The sequence below is a fragment of the Entelurus aequoreus genome, linkage group LG24 (genome assembly GCF_033978785.1).
Source record: "Entelurus aequoreus isolate RoL-2023_Sb linkage group LG24, RoL_Eaeq_v1.1, whole genome shotgun sequence".
NCBI lineage: Eukaryota > Metazoa > Chordata > Actinopteri > Syngnathiformes > Syngnathidae > Entelurus > Entelurus aequoreus.
Window position 1 is genome coordinate 7211900 of NC_084754.1, and position 25919 is coordinate 7237818.

At 39.3% G+C, this 25919-nt stretch overlaps 1 protein-coding gene across 2 annotated transcripts in view; it reads right to left on the reverse strand.

Moving 5' to 3' along the window:
* Window positions 1-11063: 11063 nt before the first annotated feature.
* The window catches only part of LOC133641945 (uncharacterized), a 480284-nt gene continuing 465428 nt past the window's right edge, over window positions 11064-25919 (reverse strand). The window contains exon 4 of one of the 2 annotated variants that reach the window (XR_009824355.1): window positions 11064-11177. The gene's annotated coding sequence lies outside the window, so the exon portion shown is untranslated. Of the gene's footprint in view, window positions 11181-25919 lie in introns of both variants that reach the window. The other variant, XR_009824354.1, reaches the window with a different exon arrangement.

Sequence of the window (25919 nt, forward strand, 5' to 3'; positions counted from 1 at the left end):
ACTTGCACTTACAGATGTAGCGACCAACTGTAGTTACTGACAGTGGGTTTCTGAAGTGTTCCTGAGCCCATGTGGTGATATCCTTTACACACTGATGTCGCTTGTTGATGCAGCACAGCCTGAGGGATCGAAGGTCACAGGCTTAGCTGCTTACGTGCAGTGATTTCTCCAGATTCTCTGAACCCTTTGATGATATTACGGAGCGTAGATGGTGAAATCCCTAAATTCCTTGCAATAGCTGGTTGAGAAAGGTTTTTCTTAAACTGTTCAACAATTTGCTCACGCATTTGTTGACAAAGTGGTGACCCTCGCCCCATCCCTGTTTGTGAATGACTGAGCATTTCATGGAATCTACTTTTATACCCAATCATGGCACCCACCTGTTCCCAATTTGCCTGCACACCTGTGGGATGTTCCAAATAAGTGTTTGATGAGCATTCCTCAACTTTATCAGTATTTATTGCCACCTTTCCCAACTTCTTTGGCACGTGTTGCTGGCCATCAAATTCTAAAGTTAATGATTATTTGCAAAAAAAAAAAAAGTTTATCAGTTTGAACATCAAATATGTTGTCTTTGTAGCATATTCAACTGAATATGGGTTGAAAATGATTTGCAAATCATTGTATTCTGTTTATATTTACATCTAACACAATTTCCCAACTCATATGGAAACAGGGTTTGTAAATGCTGTGGGGGGGGGGGGCAAGGGGTGTATATTGTAGCGTCCCGGAAGATTTAGTGCTGCAAGGGGTTCTGGGTATTTGTTCTGTTGTGTTTATGTTGTGTCACGGTGCGGATGTTCTCCCGAAATGTGTTTGTCATTCTTGCTTGGTGTGGGTTCACAGTGTGGCGAATATTTGTAACAGTGTCAAAGTTGTTGATACGGCCACCCTCAGTGTGACCTGTATGGCTGTTGACCAAGTATGCTTGCATTCACTTGTGTGTGTGAAAAGCCGTAGATATTATGTGATTGGGCCGGCACGCAAAGGCAGTGCCTTTAAGGTTTATTGGCGCTCCGTACTTCTCCCTACGTCCGTGTACCACTCCGTACAGCAGCGTTTTAAAAAGTCATACATTTTATTTTTTGAAACCGATACCGATAATTTCCGATATTACATTTTAAAGAATTTATCGGCCGATAATATCGGACATCTCAAGACAAAATACATTGTCACTGCCTGATTTGGAGAAATTGGCAGAGGTGTGCCGTCAGGGCCAGCCAGGCCTTCTCTGCTGGCCTAACATAACCAGAAACCATGATCATAATTCAGTTCAGTTCAGTTTCAGTTTATTTGGACCATGCATACGATACAATGTAATGCATCACACACTTCCAGTTGTTTCATTACAGCACGTCCGAAAAGGAGTAGGAAGAAGCAGAGCTTATTTAATCCTACACCTTTTTATACCATAGGAATTTTATCCAATTTCCTTGTTCTCTGTAACAGAACAGTGAACAGATAAATAATAAAGAAATAATGTACCATAGTAAAGATACACATATTAAATATTAAATAATCTTTGTCTCAATAAAAAAGGGGGAAAAAAATAAGGGTTCAAGATGTTCATCATAATTCTTGTTCTGTGTACTTTGTGAACTCTTGTAGTTTGAACCGTCTCTTAAACTGAATCATATTGGTGCTTTGTTGGATTTCTTTGGTTAATCCGTTCCATAATTTAATTCCACATATTGATATACTAAAAGTTTTAAGTGTTGTACGCGCATACATATGTTTTAAATTAGATTTCCCTCTAAGATTATATTTCTCCTCTTTTGTTGAAAAATGGTAGCAGCTTATAGTTTGCTTTTTACATCATTTTAGATGTTTGCAAATGCGCCAAATTGGTGAATTTCAATAATTGTGATTTAATAAATAAAGGGTTTGTATGTTCTCTATGTCCAACATTATATATTATTCTTATTGATCTTTTTTGTAACACAGTTAGTGAATGAAGTGCACATTTGTAGTTATTTCCCCATATTTCTACACAATAACTCAGATATGGTAACACTTAAGAGCAGTAGAGAATATGAAGTGATGTTTGGTCTAGAACATGTTTTCCTTTGAAGATAAAAGTAATTTTTCATTTACTTTTCCTACATATTTAAAAGTGGGCCGCACGGTGGTACAGGGGTTAGTGCATGTGCCTCACAATACAAAGGTACAAGGTTCGAAACTGGGCTCGGGATCTTTCAGTGTGGAGTTTGCATGTTCTCCCCGTGACTGCGTGGGTTCCCTCCGGGTACTCCGGCTTCCTCCCACCTCCAAAGACATGCACCTGGGGATAAGCCCCTCCCACCTCCAAAGACATGCACCTGGGGATAGGCCCCTCCCACCTCCAAAGACATGCACCTGGGGATAGGTTGATTGGCGACACTAAATTGGCCCTAGTGTGTGAATGTGAGTGTGAATGTTGTCTGTCTATCTGTGTTGGCCCTGTGATGAGGTGGCGACTTGTCCAGCCGCCTTCCGCCCGAATGCAGCTGAAATAGGCTCAGGCACCCATCGCCACCCCGAAAGGGACAAGTGGTAGAAAATGGATAAATATCTAAAAGTATTCATATTCTCTTCATGTTATATTTTGTTCCTTCCAGTGCTGTTGTTTTTAGGTTAGAGTTTTTATCCAATCAGAATTCAGCTAGCTTATGTTGCCATGCTGTACCAAATCTGCCCGGGGCCTTCAGAATCAACAATGCAGGCGTCTATGTACTGTATGTGAACATTCACATACAGTTGATAGATGATTGCGATAGCCAATCAGATCCCAAGTTGTTGACAGTAGCCTATCTAGGTAGCCTGATGTTAACGAGACTGTGAGTGGATACTCACTTGTCATTGCAAAGTGAGTAAGTTGGGACTAAGTCGCAACTTAGCAGGAAGTGTCGACCCACAAATAAGGAGAACAAAACGTTGATTAGGTGGCAGATTTCTATTTGCAAGGCCATTTTCAAGAAGGATATTCAAAGAGAAACTACATCTTGTGAGAGGATGTCGGCGATGAAATGGGGAAAGGCCCGCCATTTCCACTCGAATCAACCGACTACGAGGGGCTATACGGCGTCAAATGGGTGCTAGAAATTGTGAGTTCAATTATTTTATTTATTTATTTTTTCACGTTTAGTATGTTTTTTTTGCAATTTTTAATTTTGACAGTACCACATAAGATATGTTTTAATTGCTGATGCGGGTTTATCGATTTTTAAATGCGCCAGAAAATAGCCTGTTTTGTACACTGTTGATGTGTTTCAATAACCAGTAGTGCGTAAATGTGTTTCTGTATGGTATTTCTCCAGCAATGATCATGTGGGGACATAAATGATGGTATTTTGAGAGGTAATCATTGAAGTCGAACATCACTGCAGGCCTAGGTGGGAAACGCACGGCCCACCACTGGAAATTGGGGACCTTCATTTTCACAGGTTTTAAATACAAAAACAATTACCTGAACAAACTTGAAAACATGAATCATTTAATCCATCCATACATTTTCTAACGCTTGTCCAAATAAAATTATTTTATTTTTTTAGTTATGATTCAAAAAGTTAATTTGACAATATGTGACATTTTTCTTCTTCAGAAGAAGAAATGCTGTCCAAAGGATTTTGCCACAGCTACTACCCATCTGCAGGCCGGTTAGGTATGGGTTAAGACGGCTCTAGAGCCGCATGCGGCTCTTTAGAGAAAAAAAGTGTAAAATTAGATGAAAAACTTAGCATACTTAAGTCAGCTTGCCAGCATGCTATCGTTTCCATGTAAACAGTTAACAAATGTTACATACCAAGTTATATGACCCTGGTGTAAAGGGTTGCAAAACTAGCTAAAAAGTTAGCATGCTAATGTTAGACTTAGACTTAGACTTCCTTTATTGTCATTCAAATTTGAACTTTACAGTACAAATAAGAACAACATTTTGTTGCATTAGCTTGTGGTAGTGCAGGATGAAAGAGCAATACGGTGCAGAGTAGGGCTGCGAATCTTTGGGTGTCCCATGATTCGATTCAATATCGATTCTTGGGGTCACGATTCGATTCTAAATCGTTTTTTTTCCGATTCAACGCGATTCTCGATTCAAAAACGATATTTTCACGATTCAAAAGGATTCTCTATTCATTCAATACATAGGATTTCAGCAGGATCTACCCCAGTCTGCTGACATGCAAGCAGAGTAGTAGATTTTTGTAAAAAGCTTTTATAATCGTAAAGGACAATGTTTTATCAACTGATTGCAATAATGTACACTTGTTTTAACTATTAAATGAACCAAAAATATGACTTATTTTTGTGAAAATATTGGACGCAGTGTGTTGTCAAGCTTATGAGATGCGATGCAAGTGTAAGCCATTGTTCATATTTTTCATTTTTTATAAATGTCTAATGATAATGTCAACAAGGGATTTTTAATCACTGCTATGTTGAAATTGTAACTAATATTGATACTGTTGTTGATAATATTCATTTTTGTTTCACTACTTTTGGTTTGTTCTGTGTCGTGTTTGTGTCTCCTCTCAATCGCTCTGTTTATTGCAGTTCTGAGTGTTGCTGGGTCGGGTTTGGTTTTGGATTTGGATTGCATTGTTATGGTATTGCTGTGTATTGTTTTGTTGGATTGATTAATTAAATAAAAAAAAAATAAAAAAAATAAAAATAAATAAATAAAAATAAATAAAAATAAAAAAAACGATTTTTTAAAAATGAGAATCGATTCTGAATCGCACAACGTGAGAATCGCGATTCGAATTCGAATCGATTTTTTCCCACACCCCTAATGCAGAGTGTTAGCATTAACAAAAGAAGGTGCAGATATAAATATATTACTGTACAGATAAATATATTGCACTTTTGCATATGCATCTGCGTTTACGGATGTATGTTATATTGTCTTTATAGTCCAGGGAGTTCATCCGTTTTTTTTTTTATGTTAGCAAGCGAAAGTTAGCATGCTAACAGTTAGCTTGTGTCACATACCAAGTTATATGACTCTAAGGTTTATGGCTTTGTGGGGTGTTTGTTGGCCGGTTCGGCTCGCATTAATCGTAAGAGAAAAAATGTGGGGAACTATAACAAATACAAAATAAACTGTGAAGTATGAGCAATAATAATATGGGCTGCTTGCATTGCAGCAGGCCCATAATTATGAAAATAGAGCAAAACGATACGACAAAAATATGTTCATACTAATTACTAATGTGGAGGGGGGCGTGGCCTGCGGACCTGCAGCGAAACGGGGTGTGCCAGGACCGGCTTCGAGATCAGCGACAGGTGCGTAGATGGCCCACCTGGGCCTGATTATTTAATTACCTGTCGCTCTGTTAAAAGGCAGCAGCCGGGGAGGAGAGAAGGGTTGGAGTTGGAGAAAGAGCGAGAACGAGAGAGAGACAGACAGACAGACACAAAACAATTGCTGAAAAGCAAGAGAATTTATTGCAAAATAAAACTATATTGTGAACCTGATCCAGGCTCTCATGTCAGTGCTTGGTGGTCCGAGGAACCCGGAGGGGAGAAACTTCCACAACTAATAACACAGAATTGTTTTTAAATGTATGTAAATTATTTTTAGCATTAAAAAAAAAAAAAAATATATATATATATATATATATATATGTATGCATCATCAACAAGTATGCAAATTATATGATGATGTCTCATTGGCCACGCCCCCCACCACCACATGTAGATTTTAAGCTGGGGGCAACCCTGCACTGCATGTAGAAATTCATGCTATAATGGGCGAAATTCCGACATATAAATGGACACCTGCCTTCCAACCCAGTTTATGAATGATTGCATAATCCAAAGAGTAGTCTCAGCTCGCCGATGTCATGTTTTACATTCTTTGTCTGCCTTTTTTTTTGTTTTGTCTCTGCCTTTTCCTATTGAATGAATGTTTTCTCCTTTTCTGCAGACCGAGTTTTAGCGGAAGGTGGGGCAAATTGGCGCACGTGAGCCTGAATGGCCACACTTGCATTTAAAGGGGCCCTATTATGCAAAACCAACTTTTCTTACCTATTAGTGGTACTTGCTGTTGTGTATTTGGGATCTGCATAAGTCCCGAAAATTTGAAATCAAACCGCGGAGGTGTTGCAGGGATATTTATAAAACAATCTTGCCTTCCTTCATACACAACCGGTTGGGAAAAAATGGCACCAAATTATCCACATACGATATAAATTTACCCAAAGTGCCTTGCGCGTGTCCACCATCGTAGTCCGCGCCGTAGTCAATAAGCTCCTCCTTTTTCTCCATCCTCTTGTTGTGGGGCAGACTGGCTCGTACATGCACGTGCATCCATTTCTAATAAAAAAGTAGCGTGTAGTTCTAACTTATATTTATCCTGAGACTCGCTATGGAAGTGCTACAGTAAAAAAAAAACTACAACAAAGTGGGCGGTATACCGTTCAACCCTAGCTTGAACCCACTGGTGTGACTTGTTTGTGCCTTTAGGCAGAGTGATTGTACGAGCTGGATGTGGAACAGTAATCGAGGAATGGCTGACAGCCCCAAGCGAAACAATAGAGGGGTCTGTAAACCGTAGAGTGCATGGAAATGCAAAATATATGCAATGAAAAACAGGGAACAAGCTGAAGTGAAAACGTTTGCCAGACAAAAGAATTGGAATCCGACACTCTCAGTGTTTAATAACGTTGCTCCTGATTGGTTTGCAGTTAACAGTCAAATCATAAATCAACACATCACTTCCTATATCGGGTCATTATTGTTTTGTTTGATTTATATATATATTTTTTTCTGTGTACACAGCTGATAAGACTTAAAGTCGGCGCTTGAACAGGCACACCCTCGCCTGCTCTTGTTCAGTGACTAAAAATAAGCGGTGAAGTAATGTGAAAAACACCGCTCTATTTGCATTCTGGTAAGTTACTCTCCGGCCTGCACGGCAGTGTGGAATCTGAGGGGATATTTCCCTGCCCAGAAATAATTGTTGAGAGAATGGAGATGAAGGGAGATGTTTATGATCGCGGTTTACGGGACGACTTGTGTGCATGTACATTGACATGTCTTTACTTCTTAAAGGCCTACTGAAATGATTTTTTAAAATTTAAACGGGAATAGCAGATCCATTCTATGTGTCATACTTGATCATTTCGCGATATTGCCATATTTTTGCTGAAAGGATTTAGTAGAGAAAATCGACGATAAAGTTCGCAACTTTTGCTCGCTGATAAAAAAAAGCCTTGCCTGTACCGGAAGTAGCGTGACGTCACAGGAGCTAGTATTCCTCACAATTCCCCGTTGTTTACAATGGAGCGAGAGAGATTCGGACCGAGAAAGTGATGATTACCCCATTAATTTGAGCGAGGATGAAAGATTCGTAGATGAGGAACGTTACAGTGAATGACTTGAGAGGCAGCGATGGACGTATCTTTTTTTGCTCTGACCGTAACTTAGGTACAAGCTGGCTCATTGGATTCCACACTCTCCTTTTTCTATTGTAGATCACAGATTTGTATTTTAAACCACCTCGGATACTATATCCTCTTTAAAATGAGAGTCGAGAACGCGAAATGGACATTCAGTGCCTTTTACATCGGCGAAATGCTTTAGCTACGAGCTAACGTGATAGCATCTTGCTTTAACTGCATATAGAAACAAAAGAAATAAACCCCTGACGGGAAGTATAGATAGAAAATCAACAATACTATTAAACCGTGGACATGTAAATACACGGTTAATGCTTTCCAGGCTGGCAAAGGTTAACAATGCTGTGCTAAGGACGCCATTGAAGCTAACTTAGCAACCGGATTGCACAGAGCTATGCTAAAAACATTAGCTCTCCACCTACGCCAGCCAGCCCTCATTTGCTCATCAACACCCGTGCTCACCTGCGTTCCAGCGATCGGCAGAAGGACGAAGGACTTCACCCGATGCGTTTGGCGGCCCGGAGACGTAGGAAGTCAAGGTGAAGTCGGCGGCTAGCGCGGCTAGCGCTCCAACAAAGTCCTCCTGGTTGTGTTGCTGTAGTCCGCTGCTAATACACTGATCCCACCTACAACTGTCTTCTTTGCAGCCTTCATTGTTCATTAAAAAAATTGCAAAAGATGTCCAGAATACTGTGGAATCATGAAATGAAAACAGAGCTTTTTGTATAGGATTCTACGGGGTACCATAACTTCCGTTACTCGGACTTCGTCACACGCATACGTCATCATACCGCGATGTTTCAGCCGGATATTTCCCGGGAATTTTAAAATGTCACTTTATAAGTTAACCCGGCCGTATTGGCATGTGTTGCAATGTTAAGATTTCATCATTGATGTATAAACTATCAGACTGCGTGGTCGGTAGTAGTGGCTTTCAGTAGGCCTTTAAGTGATGGAGGCAAGTGGGTGGTTGGGTGGGGGGGGGGGGGGGTAACAGCGATAACACTCATTGCTGGGCGGATGATGCGGATACAAATCTCTGAGGCTAAATTTATGAATGATTGGGATCAGAGGGGCACGTGGATGGATGTGGGCGCTCCGTTCAGACCCTGCCTGGCGTCACGCGTCTCCACTGATGATGACGCTGCCTCGTCCCCAGGCAGGGATCACACCAGCAGCCACAAAACCGAATGCCAAGAGGGGGACTGTGTGGTAAAGTGTGTGTGCGGAGATGGATAAAAATACAAATGCACAAATGAATAATATTAAAGGCCTACTGAAATGAATTTTTTTTATTCAAACGGGAATAGCAGATCCATTCTATGTGTCATACTTGATCATTTCGCGATATTGCCATATTTTTGCTGAAAGGATTTAGTATAGAACAACAACGATAAAGATCGCAACTTTTGGTATCTGATAAAAACAACCCTTGCCCCTACCGGAAGTAGCGTGACGTCACAGGAGGAAGGATTCCTCACAATTCCTCGTTGTTTACAATGGAGCGAGAGACATTCGGACCGAGAAAGCGACGATTACCCCATTAATTTGAGCGAGGATGAAAGATTCGTGGATGAGGAACGTTAGAGTGATAGAATGCAGTGAAATACATGTTTTTTTTCGCTCTGACCGTAACTTAGGTACGAGCTGGCTCATTGGATTCCACACTCTCTCCTTTTTCTATTGTGGATCACGGATTTGTATTTTAAACCACCTCGGATACTATATCCTCTTGAAAATGAGAGTCGAGAACGCGAAATGGACATTCACGGTGACTTTTATCTCCACGACAATACATCGACGAAACACTTTAGCTACAGAGCTAACGTGATAGCATCAGGCTAAAATGCAGATAGAAACAAAATTAAAAAAAACCCTGACTGGAAGGATAGACAGAAGATCAACAATACTATTAAACCCTGAACATGTAAATACACGGTTAATAATTTTCAGCTTGGCGAAGCTAAAAAAATAGAAGCTAACATAGCTACGGAGCGGTGGCGGCGGGCGTTGTAGCTTTCGACGACACCCCGGCCGCCATCAGAGTCGGCAAGAAACATATATTTCCCCAAAGTTACGTACGTGACATGCACATATCGACACGCACGTACGGGCAAGCGATCAAATGTTTGGAAGCCAAAGCTGTACTCACCGTAGTGCGTCTGCTATCCAGCTCAAAGCACAACACAACCTCCTGGTGTTGCTTCAGTCCGCCGCTAATACACCGATCGCACCTACAACTTTCTTATTTGCAGTCTCTATTGTCCATTAAACAAATTGCAAAAGATTCACCAACACAGATGTCCAGAATACTGTGGAATTTTGTCGAAGAAAACAGAGCTTTGTGTATTGTGTCCAATAGGGTCCAAACACTTCCGTTGACCTCGTGACGTCACACGCATACGTCATCCTCCAAAGGCGTTTTGAACCGGAAGTTTAGCGGGAAATTTAAAATTGCACTTTATAAGTTAACCCGGCCGTATTGGCATGTGTTGCAATGTTAAGATTTCATCATTGATATATAAACTATCAGACTGCGTGGTCGGTAGTAGTGGCTTTCAGTAGGCCTTTAATAATAATGGATTGGATATTATATAGCGCTTTACAGTGTTGAACACATCATTCATTCACATTTGATGGTGGTAAGCTACTAGGGCTGCGAATCTTTGGGTGTCCCCCGATTCGATTCAATATCGATTCTTGGGGTCACGATTCGATTATAAATCGATTTTTTTCGATTCAACGCGATCCTCGATTCAAAAACGATATTTTTCCGATTCAAAAACGATTCTCTATTCATTCAATACATAGGATTTCAGCAGGATCTACCCCAGTCTGCTGACATGCAAGCAGAGTAGTAGATTTTTGTAAAAAGCTTTTATAATTGTAAAGGACAATGTTTTATCAACTGATTGCAATAATGTACATTTGTTTTAACTATTAAATTAACCAAAAATATGACTTATTTTATCTTTGTGAAAATATTGGACACAGTGTGTTGTCAAGCTTATGAGATGCGATGCAAGTGTAAGCCACTGTGACACTATTGTTCATTTTTATTCTATTATTATTATTTTTGTATAAATGTCTAATGATAATGTCAATGAGGGATTCTTAATCACTGCTATGTTGAAATTGTAAGTAATATTGATACTGTTGTTGATAATATTCATTTTTGTTTCACTACTTTTGGATTGTTCTGTGTCGTGTTTGTTTCTCCCCTCAATTGCTCTGTTTATTGCAGTTCTGAGTGTTGTTGAAAAACGTATTCGGGTGTTACCATTTAGTGGTCAATTGTACGGAATATGTACTGTACTGTGCAATCTACTAATAAAAGTCTCAATAAATCAAAAACTGACGGAAGCGTGGCTGCCAATTAGCGCCTACAGCCTCCCCGACCACCACCAAACATTCATTCACATTCATACTGAATGGCGATGGGGGCAAGGTGGGTGAAATGTCTTATCAATGGATACAACTAAGATTGTCCCCATACCAATACTTTGGTACCGGTATCAAAATGTATTTCGGTACTTTGATACTTCTGTAAATAAAAGAGGACCACAAAAAATGTTTGATAAAAAATCTTAGGGTACTGTAGAGGTTGCCCTCTAATGGGTTCCTCGGACCACCACACACTGCCAGGAGAGCCCGGAATTCAGGGTAGAACACTGTTTTAATTTCATCAATTCTGCAAGGCTTTTGCTTTCCAGCAAAATGTCTTTTTCTGAGCTCCTGTCTCTCTCTCTCTGGCTCCCACTCCAACTCCGAATCCAACAGCGTGTCTCATCCCGGCTGCTGCTAATAAAGGCGACAGGTGATTACATAACAAGGCCCACCTGGGCCATCTACTCACCTGTCGCTGGCTTCGAGGCCGGTCCTGGCACACCCCGTTCCGCGGCAGGCCCGCAGGCCACGCCCCCCTCCACAGGTACATTAAACATATGTTTCTTATTGCAAGTTTGTCCTTAAATAAAATAGTGAACATACTGGACAACTTTTCTGTTATTAGTAAGGAAGCAAACAAAGTCTCCTAATTAGTCTGCTGACATATGCAGTAACATATTGTGTCATTTTCCATTATACAATTTTGTCAAAATTATTAAGGACAAGTGGTAGAAAATGAATTATTCATCTACTTGTTCATTTACTGTTAATATCCGCTTACTTTCTCCTTTAACATGTTCTATCTACACTTCTGATAAAATGTAATAATCATCTTCTGTTTGGATGATACAAAAAATGTGGGTATCTACGCGATACCAAGTAGTTACAGGATCATACAGTGGTCATAATTTATGTCCTCATGTGTCCAGGGACGTATTTCCTGAGTTTATAAACATAATATAAATAAAAAAGAAACGAAAAAAGATTTTCTGATGATAAAAAATATCAACGTAATATAAGTAGTATCGACTAGATATGCGCCTGTACTTGGTATCATTACAGTGGATGTCAGGTGTAGATCCACCCATGGCGTTTGTTTACATTGTGATGCCGGTGAGCTACGGTGTGTAGTGAAGCATGTTTAGCTATTCCTCATCCCTCAACTTACTTTATTTGTCGCCATGGAGACAAAGATTAGTGATTTAGAAGTAGCTGAAACACTGCCGACTGGGGCTGGACTTTAGCCACTAGCTAGCTAGCCATGTCTTAAAGCACCTCTTCCTGAGGGCGTTTCAGTGTTATAACTTCACCTTTATCTTTAGTTTTTAAGCCAAAATGCGTCTGTTCTCCCTTTTCTGTCTACACACTGTGTCTGCTTGTAAGTACGCCGTGATTGTGCGCTGCCGAACATGCTCCTCTGCTTGTAAAACCAGCATTATAACGACGTAATGACGACGTGCCGTCATGCCCGTTTAAAAAAAGGGGGGAGCGGGATGGACCGGTACTCTTTAGAGGCGGTATACTACCGAATATGATTCATTAGTATCCCGGTATACCGTACAACCCTAGATACAACGGCAATGAGTAGAATGGCGTAAGCCGGATTCGTACCAGGAACCCCTAAAGGGGAACTGCATTTTTCAGGGGGGAATTTTTCCCATTATTCACAATCCTTATGTAAGACAAGAACACTTATGTCCTCATCCTTCTACTATCCAGGTGAGAGGTATTTTTTATGATATAGAATAAACTTTCACAATCTCCGAGGCGAGAAAGCAGCTCACCAGCAAAGACTGTCAATATAGCAGCACAAGCTTGTTAGCTTTATGTGATCAGGGCGCTGCTAAAAATAGTTTGTCTGCGTAAGTGTTTATAATAACAATATGATAATAACTTGGTTAAAATTGAGCTCATGAAATGTAAATGGAGTATTTTTGGCATTTTTTGGATGCTATTTAGGGGGTTTTATGGGTGGAATAGAGTACCTCCGATTGGCTCTATTGCAAGCGAACTTTTACTTACGTTTATTTACGAGTTAAAATGCATCAAAAAGAGAAATCCATCTGTTTTCCTGTCTCTCATAATGATTGTGAATGATAGGCAAAATGCCAAAAAAAAAGTGCAGTTCCAGGAACCCTTAAAGGGGAACTGCATTTTTCGGGGGGGGGATTTTGCCCATTATTCACAATCCTTATGTAAGACAAGAACACATTTGTCCTCATCAAACTATCCAAGTGAGAATCATTATTTATGATATAGAATAAACTTTCACAAACTCCGAGGCGAGAAAGCAGCTCACCAGCAGAGACTTTCAATATAGCAGCACAAGCGAGTTAGCTTTATGTGATCAGGGCGCTGCTAAAAACAGTTTGTCTGCGTAAGTGTTTATAATAACAAAATGACAAAAACTTGGTTAGAATTGTATAAATACAAATTGTTATTTAGGGTTTTTTATGGGCAGAATAGAGTACCTCCCATTGGCTCTATTGTAAGCTGACTTTTATTCACGAGTTAAAATGCATTAAAAAGAAACATACATCTGTATTCTTGTCTCTCATAATTATTATGAACGATAGGCAAAATGCCCCCCACAAAAGTGCAGTTCCCCTTTAAGTTTCTGGACACCCGCTCTACGATCTGAGCCACAGCTCTTGCAAATGAAAACAAATAAAATACATTTATGATTGTTTAAGTCAAACAACATGTCGGAGGTTCATAGGCATTATGTGTAGAGCAGAACACATGAGTGTCGGCGGAATTTTTTTGGGGCTAAATATGATGCAACGGTTGAATTGAATTATTCTGTTAATTTTTTTCAACTTCCATTGGTGTTGCAGTGCTTGGATTCCCACCCTAGAGAATCAATCATAGTCATCAGCTGCTGTTTGGGATAGCATATTTGAATAAGTTATTCGTCAAAGGGGATCTACGATGATTTTAATCGACATATAAAACGATTTGAATATGTTTTGAAGTCAAATTTGCTCCACAGTTACATTTATAAACTACTTTCTGCATAGGTATGTTTGTGGAGGCGTTCCCAGATCGCATATGAAACCGATGCCCGCCCCCTCGGAAAGTGTCGAAATGCATCTTTTGAAAATGTACACTTTTTTTAAAATACACACTATGTCTGGAAGACCAACGTCACCGCTGTTATTTTTTCAGACACTGTCAAAAGTGAACTTCGTAAACATGATTTAGATTCACCGGTCACAACAGTAGGTACACCTGCCCACTCTCAGATTGCATAAAAAAAGCTTTTTTCACCAGTATTTATGTCACTGCATTAGGGTTGTACGGTATACCGGTATTAGTATAGTACCGCGATGCTAATGAATCATTTTCGGTACTATACCGTCTCTGAAACGTACCGGTTCCGCACCCCCCCGCGCCCGCGTCGAAGTCACGTCGTGTCATTGCTGGTTTTACGAGCAGAGGAGCATGTTCGGCAGCGCACAATCACGGAGTACTTACAAGCAGACACAGTGTGTAGACAGAAAAGGGAGAACGGACGCATTTTGGTCTAAAAACTAAAGATAAAGGTGAAGTTATAACACTGAAACACCCTCAGGAAGAGGTGCTTTAAGACATGGCTAGCTAGCTAGCTAGCGGCTAACGTCCATCCGTAGTCGGCAGTATTTTAGCTACTTCTAAATAACTAATCCTCGTCTCCATGGCGACAAATATAGTACGTTTCTTACAAGTATCATCCCTGCAGGACGAGGAATAGCTAAACATGCTTCACTACACACCGTAGCTCACCGGCGTTACAATGTAAACAAACGCCATGGGTGGATCTACACCTGACATCCACTGTAATGATACCAAGTACAGGCACGTATCTGGTCGATGCTACTATGATTATGTCGATATTATTTGACATCACTACATCTTTTTTCGTTTAAAAAAAATTCTCAAACTCAGGAAATATGTCCCCGGACACATGAGGACTTTGAATATGACCAATGTATGATCCTGTAACTACTTGGTATCGGATTGATACTCAAATTTGTGGTATCATCCAAAACTAATGTAAAGTATCAAACAGAAGAATAAGTGATTATTACATTTTAACAGAAGTGTGGATAGAACATGTTAAAAGAGAAAGTAAGCAGATATTAACAGTAAATGAACAAGTAGATTAATAATAAATTTTCTACCACTTGTCCTTATTAATGTTGACAAAATAATAGAATGATAAATGACACAATATGTTACTGCACATGTCAGCAGACTAAATTAGGAGTCTTTGTTTGCTTACTTACTACTACGAAAAGACAAGTTGTCTTGTATGTTCACTATTTTATTTAAGGACTTAACTGCAATAAGAAACATATGTTTAATGTACCCTAAGATTTTTTGTTAAAATAAAGCCAATAATGCCATTTTTTGTGGTCCCCTTTATTCAGAAAAGTACGGAAAAGTACCGAAAAGTATCAAAATAATTTTTGTACCGGTACCAAAATATTGGTATCGTTACAACACTACGCTGCATGTTATAGTGCGCATACCAAGGTTAGAGGAAAATAATACTTTATCGCATGCGGCTCTTTAGCGGCGCCCTGGGTGCTCCACGGAGCTTTTTCAAAAATGTACGATACTAGCAAAAAAATGGGGCTAAAAGTATAATTTTTAATTTGCTTTCTGTAGAAGAACAAACACCACACAAACCTTCCTAATTGTTAGAAAGCCCACTGTTTAATATGTTAGTGTTTATGCTTCACTGATGGCAGTATTTTGTCCGACTAACTTCAGCGGCCCTTGAACTCACCGTTGTGTAGACTGTGACGCAACAGTTTGTTTACATGTACAACTTTCTCCGACGCTGCCACAGAAAGACGTGTTTTATGCCACTCCTTCTTTGTCTCATTTTGTCCACCAACTGCCAATCAGGCATATTTGGTCACTGCATGACTGCAAGCTAATCTATGCTAACATGCTATTTAGGCTAGCTGTATGTACATATTGCATCATTATGCCTCATTTGTAGGTGTATTTGAGCTCATTTAATATCCTTTACTTATGTCCTCTGTGTATTTAATTTATATTTGCATGTCTCATGACACATTATCTGTATGTAATATTGGCTGTATTTCTCATAGTTGTTTGTGTGTCGTGTTGTTCCAGACCACAGCAAAGGTTTCCCAACTTGCAAAGGTTGCAATAAATTCATTAGAATAAGTCCTTAAACTTGGACACACACATCTATACCTTTGGCCATTCTAAGACAGTCATTTCCAGGAGTTATCTCACCCTCTGAGAAGTTTTGCTAATGTTTTCCAAAGTTGAAAAAAATGTGTAGAACAAATATTACATTTCAACATTTCTGTCAACAAAGATTTGCGTCAGCCAGCGACGCAGTCATTTTGATAGTAGGCTAATATAACTAATATAGACACTTACATCATGTGTTGCCTTCATTATAACACTTATATAAGACTTCTAAAGTAATTTTGATAGTAGGCTATTATAGCTAACGGACACTTACATCATGTGTTGCCTTCATTATAACACTTAGCGTATTTTTCGGAGTATAAGTCGCACCGGAGTATAAGTCGCACCTGCCGAAAATGCATAATAAAGAAGGAAAACAACATATATAAGTCGCACTGGAGTATAAGTCGCATTTTTTGGGGGAAATGTATTTGCTAAAACCCAACACCAAGAATAGACATTTGAAAGGCAATTTAAAATAAATAAAGAATAGTGAACAACAGGCTGAATAAGTGTATGTTATATGAGGCATAAATAACCAACTGAGAACGTGCCTGGTATGTTAACGTAACATATTATGGTAAGAGTCATTCAAATAACTATAACATATAGAACATGCTATACGTTTACCAAACAATCTGTCACAATCTGTAAATCCCATGAAATCTTATACGTCTAGTCTCTTACGTGAATGAGCTAAATAATATTATTTGATATTTTACGCTAATGTGTTAATAATTTTACACATAAGTCGCTCCTGAGTATAAGTCGCACCCCCGGCCAAACTATGACAAAAACTGCGACTTATAGTCCGAAAAATACGGTAAATAAGTCTTTTAATTTTTTGCGGCTCCAGACCAATTACTTTTTTGTATTTGTGGTCCAATGTGGCTCTTTCAACATTTTGGGTTGCCGACCCTTGGTCTAAATCTTCCATAACTATCTGACTTCATTTATTGACACAGATTAATGAAGAAGCGAACACATGTGCGTCACAACAACAAAGGCGGCTCATTCATAGACAGTTGGAGGGTACATACTTAAGGGTGTATTTATAATCACAATATGTGACTGGGTTTCACAGAATGTACAGCTTTTTAAGTTCACATAAATCATGTGACTCTGGCTGTTTTTTTTGCAATTGCAGACATATATATTTCCCCGGCCTCGTGAGAACAACTGCTGCAAGGAGGACACACAATATTATGACACATGGTCATCTGAAGGACAATGAAATACGGAATTTGGAATTGGTCCCCTTCTTGCAGCTGTAACAGGATTTTTTTTTTGCGTGTAAATTTCTGTCAATTCATTGAAAATTTCTTGATGTGTAGCAAAACTCTACGATACTAAGGACGTGGATCTGCTAGGATCCCAAATAACACGAACTAAATGGATAAAGATGAAACGGATTTAATTTTTGCTAAACGTCTGAGATGATAAAAACTGGAGAGTATGACTGTTCCAATTTAAAATCAATATCCAGTTTAAAACCAAGATTTGTGACTCTGTGTTTAAAAACAGGCATCATGGGGACCATGTTACTGTGGTGAGCATTCTGGTTTACTTTGGAGTCAAATACAATTACCGTATTTATCGGACTTTAAGTCGCAGTTTTTTTCATAGTTTGGCCGGGGAGCGATTTATACTCAGAAGCGACTTATGTGTGAAATTATTAACACATTACCGTAAAATATCAAATAATATTATTTAGCTCATTCACGTAAGAGACTAGACGTATAAGATTTCATGGGATTTAGCGATTAGGAGTGACAGATTGTTTGGTAAACGTATAGCATGTTTTATATGTTATAGTTATTTTTTAGTTTCAAGTTTATTATTCCTCAGTCAATCGTCAACAAAATAAACAAACAGTTGTACATTCATAAATTAAAAATGAAAATGTTGCAGACCGAAAGGGTTTAGGCCAGACCTGGGCATTCTGCGGCCCTTTGTGCGTCCCTGTCCGGCCCGCGTGAGGCCAATTATAAATTACAAAATACATTTAAAAAAGTATCTATGTCGAGTGTGCAATACAACGGTGCTGCTTTTGTTTTGAAAAGCGTTATTTGTATTACTTCCGTGTGGACGTATGCGTGTGCGTGATTGTGAGTGAATGTGAACAGCTGCAATCACAAATTACAAAATAAAGTTGAAAAAACATCTATGTCATGCGCGCAATACAACTGTGCTGCTTTTATTTTGAAAAGTATTATTTATGGGCGTGTGTCCGTGTGTAACTGCGAGTGAAGGTGCACATGCAGCGACAAGTGATGCACGGTTTACACCCGAGACGCTAAAAAGAGAAAAGTTGATGAGGAATGGCGTGTTTTCAACAAGACATGGACTGCCAAGCAACGTTCCCTCTAAGGTGCGCGCCTGCGCAATTGCGCACTGCTCAAGCGTCCGCTGCGCGCAGCAAATATATGCCGCGCACCAAATCAAATCCCATCTGAATTCTAAACAAAATAAACATATTTATTCTATGTAATTTTGCAATGCAACTTTGAGTGACAGTGACAACAAGCGGCCCTAACGGTGTTCGTCAACACCGTTCAATTGAACACCGTTCAATTATTGTAACGTCTATCGAGATGCTTCGAGGACAGGAATTATATCGATCACTTTATTGAGCAAAACTGTTTATATTCGGACATAACCACACCAAAAACATGAGTAAAACAATTCTATCTCGAAAAACTAGTCATTTTCTGCCGTACAAACCAGGCCAAAACCAACTTGTCATCTGTCACCAACACGCATACCAATAAACCACTGGTGCGTTTATGGCCACACAAAAAGTCGGACAACTCAAACACCACACAAAGTTACACTATGACTCCTCAGTCATACGTGTGCTTATTTTACTGTCATTTATTAATAATGCTAATTTATTTATATTAGTCATGGAATGCTGTTACACACACTATGTTGAAGTATTACTATTATTATTAATTATCATTATTATTATTATTATTATTATTTATCTTACGGTATATATCAAAAATAATATTGAGCAAAATTTAATTGAAATATTGTCGATGTGGCCCTCCAGCAGTGCTCGGGTTGCTCATGCGGCCCCCGGTAAAAATTAATTGCCCACCCCTGCTTTAGGCTGAAGTTGAACACTTATTGCGCCTAACCCTATAAACAGTGTCAAGTACAAAATAAACTTCCGAAAATTATTAAATGTCCTTTGTACAACATATTATAAATACACATTATACACAACATAAACACAGTTCAATTATATACACAGTAAAGGCATGTGAAATATCCTTGTACACATGTTAAACCTTTGTACCAATTTATATACTATATACAAACAATTATACTTCCATTATTATTTATATCCCACATTTAGTATTTGAATTAACATTGATCATAGTATTAACTACTGTGTTGATTCAAGAGTGATATATTTTTTTAAGACATTAGTCTTAAAGTGTTTTTTAAGGCTAATGTCTTGAAAAAATATATCACTCTTGAATCGACACAGTAGTTAATACTATGATGTGTATTTGAATGACTCTTACCATAATATGTTACGTTAACATACCAGGCACGTTCTCAGTTGGGTATTTATGCGCCATTTTTTTTTTTTTTTAGTCAACTGGCGACTTGTCAGATGACAGCTAACAGAGGTTTCAGAGTCCAACATTAAAGGTAATGCGTAGGCTAATTGTTTCAACCCTCGGTAGTTTTACTCTCTCACCAAACAGGTTTTGATGTCCGGGGCCCCTGCTCTGCTTCTCCTACTCCTGGCCTGGCTATTTGCGGGCCTTCCTAATCTGCTGGAGTTCTCTCGCGCTAACTTTAAAAAAGAGCCAAGGGGAGTTATTGAAATGATTGAAATTAGAAAACTGTATGACTTGTGGCTTTCTTTTTATTCGGATTCATTCGAATGAATATATATTAGTTCAGTGTATGCATCATCATTTTGTCATATAGAGCGGTGTTTTTCAACCTTTTTTGAGTAAAGGCACATTTTTTGCGTTTAAAAATTCGGAGGCACACCACCAGCAGAAATCATTAAAAAACGAAACTCAGTTGACAGTAAAAAGTCGTTGTCGCAATTGTTGGATATGACTTTAAACCAGGGGTCCCCAACCTTTTTGAAACCAAGAGCTACTTCTTGGGTACTGATTAATGCGAAGGGCTACCAGTTTGATACACACTTAAATAATTTGCCACAAATAGCCAATTTGCTCAATTTACCTTTAACTCTATGTTATTATTAAAAATTAATGATATTTACACTTAATTGAACGGTTTAAAAGATGAGAAAACACGAAAAAAATGACAATTAAATTTTGAAACATAGTTTATCTTCAATTTCGACTCTTTAAAATTCAAAATTCAACCGAAAAAAAGAAGAGAAAAACTAGCTAATTCGAATCTTTTTGAAAAAAAAAAAAAAAAATGTATGGAACATCATTAGTAAATTTTCCTGATTAAGATTGATTTTAGAATTTTGATGACATGTTTTAAATAGGTTAAAATCCAATCTGCACTTTGTTAGAATATATAACAAATTGGACCAAGCTATATTTCTAACAAAGACAAATCATTATTTCTTCTAGATTTTCCAGAACAAAAATGTTAAAAGAAATTCAAAAGACTTTGAAATAAGATTTAAATTTGATTTCACAGATTTTCTAGATTTGCCAGAATATTTTTTGGGAATTTTAATCATAATAAGTTTGAAGAAATATTTCACAAATATTCTTCGTCGAAAAAACAGAAGCTAAAATGAAGAATTAAATTAAAATGTATTTATTATTCTTTACAATAAAAAAAATAAATTTACTTGAACATTGATTTAAATTGTCAGGAAAGAAGAGGAAGGAATTTAAAAGGTCAAAAGGTATATGTGTTTAAAAATCCTAAAATCATTTTTAAGGTTGTATTTTTTCTCTAAAATTGTCTTTCTGAAAGTTATAAGAAGCAAAGTAAAAAAAATTAATGAATTTATTTAAACAAGTGAAGACCAAGTCTTTAAAATATTTTCTTGGATTTTCAAATTCTATTTGAGTTTTGTCTCTTTTAGAATTAAAAATGTCGGGCAAAGCGAGACCAGCTTGCTAGTAAATAAATAAAATTTAAAAAATAGAGGCAGCTCACTGGTAAGTGCTGCTATTTGAGCTATTTTTAGAACAGGCCAGCGGGCTACTCGTCTGGTCCTTACGGGCTACTTGGTGCCCGCGGGCACCACGTTGGTGACCCCTGCTTTAAACCATAACCAAGCATGCATCAATGTAGCTCTTGTCTCAAAGTAGGTGTACTGTCACCACCTGTCACATCACGCCGTGACTTATTTGGAGTTTTTTGCTGTATTCCTGTGTGTAGTGTTTTAGTTCTTGTCTTGCGCTCCTGTTTTGGTGGCTTTTTCTCTTTTTTTGGTATTTTCCCGTAGCAGCTTCATGTCTTCCTTTGAGCGATATTTCCCACACCTACTTTGTTTTAGCAATCAAGAATATTTCAGTTGTTTTTATCCTTCTTTGTGGGGACATTGTTGATTGTCATGTCATGTTCGGATGTACATTGTGGACGTCGTCTTTGCTTCACAGTAAGTCTTTGCTGTCGTCCAGCATTCTGTTTTTGTTACTTTGCAGCCAGTTCAGTTGTAGTTTTGTTCTGCATAGCCTTCCCTAAGCTTCAATGCCTTTTCTTAGGGGCACTCACCTTTTGTTTATTTTTGGTTTAAGCACTAGACACATTTTTACCTGCACCCTGCCTCCCGCTGTTTCCGACATCTACAAAGCAATTACCGTATTTTTCGGCGTATAAGTCGCACCGGAGTATAAGCCGCACCTGCCGAAAATGCATAATAAAAAAGGAAAAAAACATATATAAGTCGCACTGGAGCCCGGCCAAACTATGAAAAAAACTGCGACTTATAGTCCGAAAAATACGGTAGCTACCTGCGTCCACCTACTGAGAGTATTACACGGTTACTCTGCCGAGCTCTAGACAGAACAGACACTCAACAACAACACATCATTTGCAGACTATAATTACTTATTTGCAAAACATATTTTTAACCCAAATAGGTGAAATTAGGTAACCTCCCACGGCACACCAGACTGTATCTCACGGCACACTACCGCGGCACAGTGGTTGAAAAACACTGATATAGAGGCTACCGGGAGCTGTGTGTGGGCCCTTGGAATTACATTACCTTTCCCCCCTAGACGACGGCCCTGTCCCATATACACAAAAACTGGGGACAACAAGCCAGAAAAGTGTGTTTGGCATAGTATGACCCTTTAAAGGGGACCTACGATGTTTTTCATCTTAACAATGTCGGATACTCGTGTTCAACTATGCCAAAAGTCTAAATCATAAGGTTGATGCATTTTGGCACACATTTTCGGATGCCTCAGTTTTGCAAAAAAAAAAAATTAGGATAAGTTTTATTTCCATCTAATATTGGGATGTGCATGATGACACTGACGACATAAATGCTGCAAAAATAAACAATCTGCGAGAGCGCAGGTGTGCCTATTGTTGTGACCGAGTGAATCTATACAAACCTTGTGAGGGTTTATGCACAACCGTGTCTGGAATGAGAAAAACAGCGGTGACGACGACAAAATATACAAAACCCAAAACCAGTGAAGTTGGCACGTTGTGTAAATCGTAAACAAAAACAGAATACAATGATTTATAAACTAAGTAAACGTTTGGGAACTGAGGACACCAATTTTTGAAGCTGTTCAGGTGGAAGTATTTACCATTCTTGCTTGATGTACAGTTTAAGTTGTTTAACAGTCCGGGGTCTCCGACAAGTCTGGACTACAAGCAGGCCAGTCTAGTAACCGCACTCTTTTACTATGAAGCCACGCTGTTGTAACACATGCAGAATGTGGCTTGGCATTGTCTTGCTGAAATAAGCAGGGGCGTCAATGAAAAAGACCTTGCTTGGATGGCAACATATGTTGCTACAAAACTTTCATGTACCTTTCAGCATTAATGGCGCCTTCACAGATGGGTAAGTTACCCATGCCTTGGGCATGAATACACCCCCATACCATCACAGATGCTGGCTTTTCAACTTTGCGTCTATAATTGATCGGATAGTTCTTTTACTCTTTGGTCCGGAGGACACGACGTCCACAGTTTCAAAAAACAATTCGAAATACGGACTCGTCAGACCACAGAATACTTTTCCACTTTGCATCAGTCCATCTTAGGCGACTTTTCTGGGTGTTGTTGATAAATGGCACGGCTTTGCATAGTAGAGTTTTAACTTGCACTTCCAGATGTAGCGACGAACTGTAGTTACTGACAGTGGTTTTCTGGAGTGTTCCTGAGCCCATGTGGTGATATCCTTTACACACTGATGTCGCTTTTTGATGCAGTACCGCCTGAGGGATCGAAGGTCACGGGCATTAAATGTTGGTTTTCCACCTTGCCTGTTAGGTGCAGTGATTTCTCCAGATTCTCTGAACATTTTGATGATATTACGGACCGTACATAGTGAAATCCCTAAATTCCTTGCAATAGCTCGTTGAGAAATGTTGTTCTTAAACTGTTGGACAATTTGCTCACGCATTTGTTGACAAAGTGGTGACCCTCGCCCTCATTTTTGTTTGTGAATGACTGAGCATTTCATGGAAGCTGCTTTTATACCCAATCATGGCACCCACCTGTTCCCAATTAGCCTGTTCACCCGTGGGATGTTCCAAATAAGTGTTTGATGAGCATTCCTCAACTTTATCAGTCCTTTTTGCCACTTGTGCCAGCTTTTTTGAAACATGTTGCATGCGTCAAATTCCAAATGAGCTAATATTTGCAAAAAAAAAAAAATTACGTTTCTCAGTTGGAACGTTAAGTATTTTGTCTTTGCAGTCTATTCAATTGAATATGGGTTGAAAAGGATTTGCAAATCATTGTATTTTGTTTTTATTTACAAAACGTGCCAACTTCACTGGTTTTGGGTTTTGTATTTCTAAACCTTGTACGATTTCAAAAGATAAATTATGAAACTTTTTGACAGGGTGGGGCGTGGTTTCATTTGCAATCTGGGAGCGTCTCCAGAATCGAACATCTTGCAGACAGACAGATTAAAAAAGAATGTACACCAAAGAATATAACATACATCAATTGGGATAGGCACCAGTCACCCAGCCCACCCTGTGACCCCGATAGGGACAAGCGGTAAAGCGATCCTAGCCCACAGGGGAGTGTTTTAAACGTAGATTTAAATCATCGTAGGTCCCCTTTAAGTATTATTTAGGGTTTACGCAACCAGGGCTGGCCCGTGGCATAGGCCGTATAGGCAAATGCTAAGGGCGCCGTCCATCAGGGGGCGCCACGCCAGTGCCACAAATGTTGGAGAAAAAAAAAGAAAAAAAGTTGGTACTACTATTTCTAAATACAAAAAATAATCCCACGTTAATTAAAATGCAAAGTAAAGCCTATTTAATAGAAATATTATTTGTTACAACATTACGCCCCCCCCCCCCCCCCAGCACGGTGCACCCCCTCCCTTCCCGTATCATGACTCTTACCACATCAAAAAATCAACACAAGATGTCAAAACGGCCAAAAGTGTCAGGTGCCCAGGGAAGAAAAAATAGAAAAGAAGAGGAGGAGAAACGAGAAAAAGACAGAGGTAGCAGGTAGGTAACGTTAGCCTACATGAAATTATTTGTCTGTTACAGAATGTGATAGTAACCTGGCTTTTTAGCATTAAGCTAATGCTACATGATTCGGCAATTGCTAATCAATAAATAGCTAGTTCTGTTTTAACGTCGGGTTAATATTGTGGAGGGGGCTAAATTGTTATGGAAAATAATAATGTAACGTTAGGTAATTACGGTACTCCCACCTTACATTCCTCAGGGACATTTGTATTAGATCTTTTAAGCAGGTGTTTTTTGTTTACATTGTTATTGCCTTCCGGTTAGCTAATGTTTGCCCTGCAGGTAATAGTCACTTTTCCACCCCTTTATATATTAGGTATAGTTGTAAGCCTAGTTGTTAAAGTGCACATCATTAATGTTAATTAAGCAATATCACATGAGAGGGAATGCTGTTTTTTAATTTGAGCACTGCTGTGATTCGGTTAAAGATAATCATAACATAACATTCTCATATAATATGTTAATTTGCTTTCTTTAAGTAAAAAAAAAAGGTCAAAGACAAAGCTATTCGGTTTCTTGTGAGTATATACACTTCACTGCCGATGTGGGGGGGGGGGGGGGTGGGGGAGTGGTGGGGGGGGGGGGGGGGCGCCAGATTGGTTAGGGCCAGGCCTGTACGCAACAATTAAGTCAATATCAAGGCTTACATTATTAAGGAGTGGCGTATAAACATAGTTACCAATGTCGAGTGAAAATCTCCAACCATCTCAAATTAAGATGGCAACAATTAGGACAGTCTTGGGTGAGTAAAATAATCCACTAAAAGAGGCTTGATTAAGCCACTTAGGGCCTGAGGGAGACTAATGGCGTTCAATGAGGGGTAACCAACATGTTTTGTTCACAGTAATATGATTCCACTATTATTTTAGCTGAAAGGCCCACCAGGCAAGGACAGAAGCTACCATCTAATCAGATGACGATGATGTAACGGAGCACTGTCTTCGTCACGTAGTTTGCCGAAGCCAACAATCCCCTCACCACCAGAATCTCTGATGAGGGGGGGGGGGACAAGTCAAATGGGCTTGTTTGCAACTTATCTCCAGGAAATAGCATTAGTCAAATTGTGCTCTTGGGCATGGGCTTGAAAGGGATGGCATGGATGTGGCCATCATTAGCCCTGTCCCCTGACATGCGGCCTGCCTCTGATCCACAGCCAGGGCTGGACAGGAAGGCCGAAGGTGGGCATGAGAGGGTGGGCAACCCTGGGTGGGCTCCTCCACTTGGGCCTCGCTAATGGGCCAGCAACCATCAGGCTGGTATGTCGGAATGCGGGCCGCCGCTGTTC